This window comes from Triplophysa rosa, linkage group LG18, assembly GCF_024868665.1.
Source record: "Triplophysa rosa linkage group LG18, Trosa_1v2, whole genome shotgun sequence".
Taxonomy (NCBI): domain Eukaryota; kingdom Metazoa; phylum Chordata; class Actinopteri; order Cypriniformes; family Nemacheilidae; genus Triplophysa; species Triplophysa rosa.
The window spans coordinates 13,823,215-13,833,957 of NC_079907.1; positions in this window are offsets into that span (position 1 = coordinate 13,823,215).

Consider the following 10,743-nt stretch of genomic DNA (forward strand, 5'->3'; position numbering starts at 1 on the left):
ATCAATGGAATGGCATGCACATTGATTACTTTGCCTGATTATTACAACAGCTTGACCGAATCTTTATAACTTAGCGGTATTTTTAGACATACTTGGTAGCATCACTGATCTATAATAAATCAGTGGGTATTGGGTAACATTAAATGGATTTTAAGATAACACGAAAAATCAGGCGAATTTGCAGACAATAGAAAATATTTCTCACTTACATGGTCAGAAAACGCACATTAAAAGTGTAACTACACAAAACCAATAATTGATTTAGATCGTTCCCGATTCATCTTTTAAACAGATATTAGTAAAACGTACAAGTTGGATTAAATTTAGGGGAATTCTTACCTTTTAGTCACAAGCATTTGAATCTCCTGTTTAAGCTAAGGCTACCCAGTCACTGTTTCAGAAGTTTTCCGCTACCCAGCATATCTTAGCGTTGTTTTCAGAAATACTTTGCCTGATTAAAACAGGAAATGTTATGTGATTTAAATAAAAACTAAGATTTAATTTAAAGATATTACAACCATAGATAAATGGTGCAGATAGGAAAATATGGTATAGTGCTGTTAAATAACAGTGACATACTGTGGTTGTTCGACCACTAACCTGAAGTGAACAAGTCTTCCCACAATGCACTGTAAAAAACAGTAATATACTGCTATTAAATGAAAACAGCATTTTGCTGTTAAACTTCCATGTAAATTAACAGGAATTTTTTACAGTGTATCCTTTTTTATTTTTTGCACAGCTCGAGACAACTACACTCTTTCTGTGGCATTTGCTCAAACTGAGCTTGGAAAAAAGCTTTTATGAATGCAGGTCCATTTGATTGGAATTTTCTTCAAATCAAAATGGCAAAATTTGGTGTCTTTGGGACATTTTAAAGGGATTTTTCGTAAACTGGAAGATGATTCAATGATGTGTAATTGTTTTTAGTGTGAAGTTTTGTGATGAGTAGTTTGTTGTGTAATTTTGTTTTAAACTGCTGCTGCTCATCTTGGCTAGAACACTCCTGTGAAAGAGATGTTTAATCTCAGAGGCTTTCCTGTTTAAATAAAGGTTAAATAAAATAAAAACTACACAGTGAAGAAAATCTGCTATAGTATATCTTTATGAAATTGTGCAAAGGTGCAGAGAATGCCATATTTACATTTACTGCCTCCTACTGACAAATCGCTTTGTTTCCTTCATCTCTGTAAGTGGCTTTAGATAAAGGCATCTGCTAAATGCCTAAATGTAAATGTTATTTATGCAGTTAAACTGTATTGTGTTGCATGACCAGTTCATATAGTTTTCTGTTTTTTTTACTTGTCTTTTTTTATCGTCTACTTCATCTACTTTCATCCAAGATTACTTTACAGTAATGTCATTTTTAGTTTTTTCCTAAAGCTCATTGTTGAATTTTGCTCTCTGCACTCTTATGTTGTATACATTGTTATAAACAATGAGCTGTCAAATTATTCTTGAATCCAATAAGAGGTTTTAGTGAGTGTTTTGAAATGGATATCACCAGCAGTGTTGGGGAAGCTACTTTAAAATTGTAGTTAGATGAGCTACAAGCTACAGCTTAGCTACCCATCTGAAAAAGTAGCTTCTTTGAAACTACTTTTTTATTTTATACAATCTCACATTAAAAAAAATACAGGAGTATAATATTTATTATAGCAAACTGTATAGTAAATTTCCTAGATACAGTACCGTTTTTTACTTTATAAATTCTGTAGTATACTTTAATATTTACTAAAGTGTATGAATTTACTATAGCATGATAATACAGAATACTGTAGTATATGTTAATAGAGTGTGATAGTTACCATAATATTCGACAGCTGTAAAATACTAAAATTTAATATGTGATACACGTGTTATTGACTAATGTTTTAAATAAATAGAGAAGTTTAAAACATACCATTATGTGAAGTGAAAGTGACCTATTAGTCAGATATGGTGACCCATACCCGAAATGTGACCTCTGCTTTTAACCCATCCAGAGACTAGTGAACACACGCACAGCAAGTGGTGAACACACGTACAGGCAGCATGCGGTAAGGAACATTCTTCTGTTTACATACATACTACACCTACAACGACAAGACAGTAGGCTGTCAACTGGTAACGCATTAACTCATGCGATTAATTTTTCAAATTAACGCGTGAAAAATAATTAACGCAGCATCCGTTTGTTTTGACATCCTTTGTCTAGCGTTACATAATGTAACCACGCTCTTATTCGTGTACAGGCTTTTAAACCACTTAAGCGCGATTTGAAACCGTTGCTTTGACATGTTCAATCAAGATAGACAGTTTCTAAACTAAACGCAACGCGAGGTCCAGTGTGGTGTGTACAGTAACGGGCTGAAGGCTGCGTCGGTGAATCTCTGTCAGACAGCGCATCCGTGTTAAGCTCTTTCGTGCTTGAATGGATAAAACCACACAAGATTATGTCAGAAAGCCCATTTTGTCTAGCATTTTCTTAAGCAAGACTTCAAATTGTAAAATAAAATCTTAAATGAATGCAAAGAGTTGTGAAAATGGGAGTACGGTTACGTCAGAGCTGCGTACTGAGACAGCTCTTAAAGCGGCCACGTTCTTAAACGTGCTGCTGTGACTCCTGTCAGTAATGTTAATCAAAAAACAAAATAAAAGAAGAAATCAATGTGATTTTGTAGCTTTAACGAGAATTCTTCTGCATTTAATTTAAGAAACCTTCAAATCAAAATGTCATCTTTACATTTTGTAGCACTTTTGACATCTCATGGTTCTCATGCAAAATGTTTTCTGTAGTTAAGATAATTTAGTTACATGTGTAATAAAATGTAGGCCTTTCCCCAATTTGAATTAACTGAACGTCTGTATTAAAATCATAAAAAACAGAAAACTAACAATGTGTACTGACTCTTTTTTTTTATAGTAAATTCATGGTACAGTGACAGACCACGGGACCGAGGCCTTTCCTTCTGGGAAACAGGTGCTCCAGAATTTTGAAGAAAATGATTGGTATCTCAACTTCAGAATGCCAAAAGAGGCCTTCAATATCCTTTGTGACCAGCTGCGCCCATACATTAACCCCCAAACGACCAACATGTTGGATCCAGTACCTCTACAAAAGAGGGTAGCAGTTACAATCTACAAGCTTGCCAGTAATGTTGAGTTCCATGATGTTTCCAACCTGTTTGGTATTGGATCCAGCACCGCCTGTAAATAGAATAGAATAAAGCTAATGTGTTTTGCTATGGATTAACAATTGTTAGGTTGCCTGAATTGTTTAGCATTACTAAAATTTGCATAATGTTACTGTACATTTGCCGCTGTACGTTGCGGCTAAAATGACTAATACTGTAGCATTATGTTTGCATAACGTTAACGGTAGTGTAAAATAGGTGCTAACACGTTGTGTTGCAGAGAAACAGAGAAAGAGAAACTTAGCATATGTTAGCTAACGTTAAGGTAAATGTTGATTACTCTTACCTAGAACCGCGTCCAGTTCGTCGAAATAAGGACATGTAGTGGGGCCTGATCCGGTCTTCTTGTTGTTTTTGAGGCTATCACGGTACTTTCTTCGCAGGTAGTCCAACCTTTCCTTACATTTGGTCCAATCTCCAAAGTCTTGTACAGACGGGCACCGGAGTACAAGGTCATTGTAAATATTTTCCCAAACGCCTTGGTTGTGCACCATTTGTTCAAACTGCCTTTGATAACGTTGTTCACCCCAAACATTAATTAAACAAAGTGTTTCCTGCCGTGTCCAATGCCGGTTTTTCCTCCTAACACTCGCCGCCACCATGTTTAGAAAGAGGGAAGCGCCTCACGTCATTTCCGGAAGATAAGTCAGTAAATTCGAGTAAAATCACAGAGTTCACTTATCCAGTGTGAATGCGCCACATGATCACAGACAATCTCTGCGATTATTACAAATGACCAGAGGTCCCCAGATAATACTAATCCCATGCGAATAGGGCTTTAGACACTGGTGAGCAGTGTTGGGGAGTACCTAACTACAAGTAGCGCCGCTACTAACTTAACTACATATTTCAGTAGCTGGTGGTAGCTCAACTACTTTTAAAACAGTGTAGCTTTTCCAGTAGTTAATTACTTAAGTAGCAGTGTAGCGCGACCAAAAGCTACATTCCGTTCTGCCTTAAGCGCAGCGCTGTGTCACGTCGTCGTCGTCGTCTTACTGCATCACAAACTGAAGTGGTTCATTATCGCCATCTACTGCATTAACTATGTATTGCAGCTTTACGCTTCACTGAGAAGAGATCGAACAGATTGATCATTTTTTGGGGGCAGTCGTGGCCTAATGGTTAGAGAGTCAGACCAGAAGGTTGCCGGTTCGATTCCCAGGGCCGGCGGGTAACGACTGAGGAGCCCTTGAGCAAGGCACCTTAACCCTACTTGCTCCCCGGGCGCTGCAGTGATAGCTGCCCACTGCTCTGGGNATACACTTTAGTAAATATTAAAGTATACTACAGAATTTATGAAGTAAAAACGGTACTGTATCTAGGAAATTTACTATACAGTTTGCTATAATAAATATTATACTCCTGTATTTTTTTTAATGTGAGATTGTATAAAATAAAAAAGTAGTTTCAAAGAAGCTACTTTTTCAGATGGGTAGCTAAGCTGTAGCTTGTAGCTCATCTAACTACAATTTTAAAGTAGCTTCCCCAACACTGCTGGTGATATCCATTTCAAAACACTCACTAAAACCTCTTATTGGATTCAAGAATAATTTGACAGCTCATTGTTTATAACAATGTATACAACATAAGAGTGCAGAGAGCAAAATTCAACAATGAGCTTTAGGAAAAAACTAAAAATGACATTACTGTAAAGTAATCTTGGAAGAAAGTAGATGAAGTAGACGATCTTACAAGACAAGTAAAAAAAAACAGAAAACTATATGAACTGGTCATGCAACACAATACAGTTTAACTGCATAAATAACATTTACATTTAGGCATTTAGCAGATGCCTTTATCTAAAGCCACTTACAGAGATGAAGGAAACAAAGCGATTTGTCAGTAGGAGGCAGTAAATGTAAATATGGCATTCTCTGCACCTTTGCACAATTTCATAAAGATATACTATAGCAGATTTTCTTCACTGTGTAGTTTTTATTTTATTTAACCTTTATTTAAACAGGAAAGCCTCTGAGATTAAACATCTCTTTCACAGGAGTGTTCTAGCCAAGATGAGCAGCAGCAGTTTAAAACAAAATTACACAACAAACTACTCATCACAAAACTTCACACTAAAAACAATTACACATCATTGAATCATCTTCCAGTTTACGAAAAATCCCTTTAAAATGTCCCAAAGACACCAAATTTTGCCATTTTGATTTGAAGAAAATTCCAATCAAATGGACCTGCATTCATAAAAGCTTTTTTCCAAGCTCAGTTTGAGCAAATGCCACAGAAAGAGTGTAGTTGTCTCGAGCTGTGCAAAAAATAAAAAAGGATACACTGTAAAAAATTCCTGTTAATTTACATGGAAGTTTAACAGCAAAATGCTGTTTTCATTTAATAGCAGTATATTACTGTTTTTTACAGTGCATTGTGGGAAGACTTGTTCACTTCAGGTTAGTGGTCGAACAACCACAGTATGTCACTGTTATTTAACAGCACTATACCATATTTTCCTATCTGCACCATTTATCTATGGTTGTAATATCTTTAAATTAAATCTTAGTTTTTATTTAAATCACATAACAGTTTTAATCAGGCAAAGTATTTCTGAAAACAACGCTAAGATATGCTGGGTAGCGGAAAACTTCTGAAACAGTGACTGGGTAGCGTTAGCTTAAACAGGAGATTCAAATGCTCGTGACTAAAAGGTAAGAATTCCCCTAAATTTAATCCAACTTGTACGTTTTACTAATATCTGTGTAAAAGATGAATCGGGAACGATCTAAATCAATTATTGGTTTTGTGTAGTTACACTTTTAATGTGCGTTTTCTGACCATGTAAGCAGTGGTGGACAGTAACGAAGTAAATTTACCTGAGTACTGTACTTAAGTACACTTTTTGAGTATCTGTACTTTACTTGAGTATTATTTTTTTACTTGTACTTGTACTTTAACTTCACTACATTTGAAAGACACATATCATACTTTTTACTCCACTACATTTATAAAAAGGTCAAAAAGTAGAAAATGGTTTCTATGCAGCGGGTTTTACGGTGTGCGTCATTTATCTTGCTTGCGATCTTCCAGGACCTTTTACTGTTGCCAAGTATTTCATTTTTTCTAAGCTCGCGGTTTTCCGGCAAGCTTTGAATGGCCATTTAGCAAAATAATTACGCAAATCTGGCAACTGTGGGATCTTCCCCGCTAAACTAATGTAAACGTAGGTGCTGCTACACCATTGATAGCGCTCTGAAAAGGCAAATAGAACAATAAAAGACGAAAAGGGCACATGTTAAAGTGTGGTGTAATCATCTGTGGGTTACGATCAGTCAAAGATCATAGAAACATTGTCATGAAAATGATCGGCATAACGGCTAAACGGTAAATAAGCATCACATACACCTTGAGCTACGCGTGCGTGTTAACTTCTGATCTGCTGCTATATCATTTAAAGCGATTTGGAAAATGAATGATGTTTTTACTGAAGTTACTATAGTTGAAGTATTCCTGTTGAAATAAAAACAATAGAACCCAGCCCAAAATACAATATAAAATGTAATGGATTTAATGGGAATAATGGGAATTGTACTATGGATACTTGTTGTCTACTTGTAGGCTATGTGATGGATTCTATTTGTGGGATGGTACCCAAACACACTACAAAGAGGAATTTAATTTAAAAATCTCATTCTACTTCAAAAATTCATTGTTTTTTTCTGCAGGGATGGTATTTGCAGTAAAACCACAGTATCCACAAATTTACCATTTTCTATATATAGGAACCATACTCCAATTAATAATCTTTAGTAAAACCACAGCAACTAAACATACCATAGTTTCATTATACTAGCTATAGTTTATGTTTGTAGTTAAATTATGGTAATAAAATGGTAATAAATCCAACAAAAACATGGCTTCTACACTTTACTATTTACAAGAACCTTACTACTTACTGGTAAATTGCTGCTAAAACTGGTAAAGGGAATATACAAAATAAAAGAACACTGCTCATAAATACATATAGGCCTAGGGGGCTAATGAGGATAATTAGGCTAAATGATATACAGGATTATATCTAAACTAAACATATATGTGCTAAACATATAAGCTCTTAAAGAGTTGCTCACTGCAAAATTTGCCCCCATTGACTTTCCATAGTAGGAATAAAAACTACTATGGAAAGTCAATGGGGGCAAATTTTGAAGTGAACTACTCCTTTAATACAACTGATACTGTGAGCTACTCAGTGTATTCAGTAGGTTGCTTCAGAGGCATAAGGTATACGACAATAAAACAATGCACAACTGACATAAAGGAAATTTACTTTTAATACTTGAGTACTTTTAAAAGCACTACTTCTGTACTTTTACTAAGTAAGAATCTGTCTTTACAACTTTTACTTGTAGTGGAGTAATATTTACCAGTAGTATCTGTACTTTCACTCAAGTAAGGAAGTTGTGTACTTCGTCCACCTCTGCATGGTAAGTGAGAAAATTTTATTGTCTGCAAATTCGCCTGATTTTTCGTGTTATCTTAAAATCCATTTAATATAGTATGTTACCCACTGATTTATTATAGATCAGTGATGCTATCAAGTATGTCTAAAAATACCGCTAAGTTATAAAGATTCGGGCAAGCCGTTGTAATACATGCTGGTAAGCTTTCCATGTGCATGCATTGATGGTAAGATACATTAAACAGTTAGTTTATTAAATATTTATGTTTTGGTAACTGGTTAGGCCTATATAAGTAAAATCCCTAATTATTGTCTGATTACTGTGGATGTGTCAATTTCAAAACCACTGCTGGCTTGATTGCATAACTATTAGCTGCACAAAAGGGCGTGCTGCTCTTGCACTTTCATTAACAATTTTATCTTTTTTAGCTTGACTCAAATGCATCGGTAAATCATTAACTAGACACTGATCGGTTGCATCTGCCTTTTAAATAATGTTTCCCTGTTATTTCTTCGGGGAAACATGTGCTACCCCTGTGACCTATGTGACCAAAATATATATTTCTTTCCAAGGAGGAAGTATAATGGCTCACTTTGCAGAGAAGCAAGAAAAAATTATTCTTCAAAAAAATAAAAGTTTTTCTTTAAATTAATTGTGGTTGTTAGTTCTTATATGAACAAATATGTAGGAATGCTTCAATCAAATATGACATATTTATTACTCATATGATTCGTATGACCATAATTCTAATTTTTATTTTAATGGAGAAATGATGTCTGTTTGTTTCGTCAACACAAGCAGGGTACCTTAAAACTCTAAAAAGGACACAAGGGCAACCATTAGGTTAAGACTCTGGTGATTTTTTTGGTCCAAAAGCAGTCTGATTCCATTTACAGAGGTGGCCAAAATTATAAGAACACTACTTTTTTTACCAGCTAAAAAATGGTTTTAAGTCAGTTATTTCTCTTTTGCTAGTTTGTCAGTAGGAAATATCAGTTTACTAAAAGTATTCATATTGCCAAGATGCTTCAAGAAACCTACCTTTTAACTGTTGTTTAACCGGCTTGTATGTTGTAAACCATGTTTTCATTTGTTTGTTAAAGTGATAGTTCACCCAAAAATGAAGATTCTGTCATCATTTACTCACCCCCTTGTCATTGTAAACCTGTATAACTTTCTTTTTTTCTGCAGAACACACAGGAAGACATTTTGAATAATGTTGGTAACCGGCCCCCATTCACTTGCATTGTTTTTTTGTCCATACAATAGATGTGATTGGGTGTCGGCGCTGTTTGGTTGCCAACTTTCTTCAAAATATCTTCTTTTGTGTTCTACAGAAGAAAGAAAGTCATAAAGGTTTTAAATAACCAGAGGGTGAGCTAATGATGACAGAATTAAAAAAAATTGGCGAACTATCACTTTAAACCTTTTTGTTTTTTAATTGAATGATTTTTTATTTACTTTTTTCATTTTAGGTTAGTGACATTGATTTGAAGCTACATTTGTATTTTATGTTAAGGCATTTATAATGCTTTATTGTGTCTTATTTGTTTTTGATTAGTTGCTTTACAAAAGCCATTTTTGTATTTTTATACGTTATGGGGGCTTTTTTGTTGCACCATAGTTTGTGCATTAAATATTATAATGATGGCTTGTATTTTTGCCCATTTTATGGCGTAACAAACAAAGCATATAAAATCTGATGTTGAATAGGAATAAAGAAAAGATGAAAAAAGAATAAGTTGGCTTCATTTGTTTTTTATCCACAAATATAGAATACAGGGTATAATTGTATTACAATTAAAATAAGTTGACTAGTATGTAAATTAACAGCTGTATGCTGCTAAGTAACATTAGTATGCTGTTCTTAAAACAGTATCAGGCTGCTAAATAACAGTTGTATGCTGTAGCTAATAAAACAGTATCATGCTGTTAAGAATTTACTATACCATGATAATACAGAATACTGTAGTATATGTTAATAGAGTGTGATAGTTACCATAATATTCGACAGCTGTAAAATACTAAAATTTAATATGTGATACACGTGTTATTGACTAATGTTTTAAATAAATAGAGAAGTTTAAAACATACCATTATGTGAAGTGAAAGTGACCTATTAGTCAGATATGGTGACCCATACCCGAAATGTGACCTCTGCTTTTAACCCATCCAGTGACTAGTGAACACACGCACAGCAAGTGGTGAACACACGTACACCCAGAGCAGTGGGCAGCTATCACTGCAGCGCCCGGGGAGCAAGTAGGGTTAAGGTGCCTTGCTCAAGGGCTCCTCAGTCGTTACCCGCCGGCCCTGGGAATCGAACCGGCAACCTTCTGGTCTGACTCTCTAACCATTAGGCCACGACTGCCCCCAAAAAATGATCAATCTGTTCGATCTCTTCTCAGTGAAGCGTAAAGCTGCAATACATAGTTAATGCAGTAGATGGCGATAATGAACCACTTCAGTTTGTGATGCAGTAAGACGACGACGACGACGTGACACAGCGCTGCGCTTAAGGCAGAACGGAATGTAGCTTTTGGTCGCGCTACACTGCTACTTAAGTAATTAACTACTGGAAAAGCTACACTGTTTTAAAAGTAGTTGAGCTACCACCAGCTACTGAAATATGTAGTTAAGTTAGTAGCGGCGCTACTTGTAGTTAGGTACTCCCCAACACTGCTCACCAGTGTCTAAAGCCCTATTCGCATGGGATTAGTATTATCTGGGGACCTCTGGTCATTTGTAATAATCGCAGAGATTGTCTGTGATCATGTGGCGCATTCACACTGGATAAGTGAACTCTGTGATTTTACTCGAATTTACTGACTTATCTTCCGGAAATGACGTGAGGCGCTTCCCTCTTTCTAAACATGGTGGCGGCGAGTGTTAGGAGGAAAAACCGGCATTGGACACGGCAGGAAACACTTTGTTTAATTAATGTTTGGGGTGAACAACGTTATCAAAGGCAGTTTGAACAAATGGTGCACAACCATGGCGTTTGGGAAAATATTTACAATGACCTTGTACTCCGGTGCCCGTCTGTACAAGACTTTGGAGATTGGACCAAATGTAAGGAAAGGTTGGACTACCTGCGAAGAAAGTACCGTGATAGCCTCAAAAACAACAAGAAGACCGGATCAAGCCCCACTACATGTCCT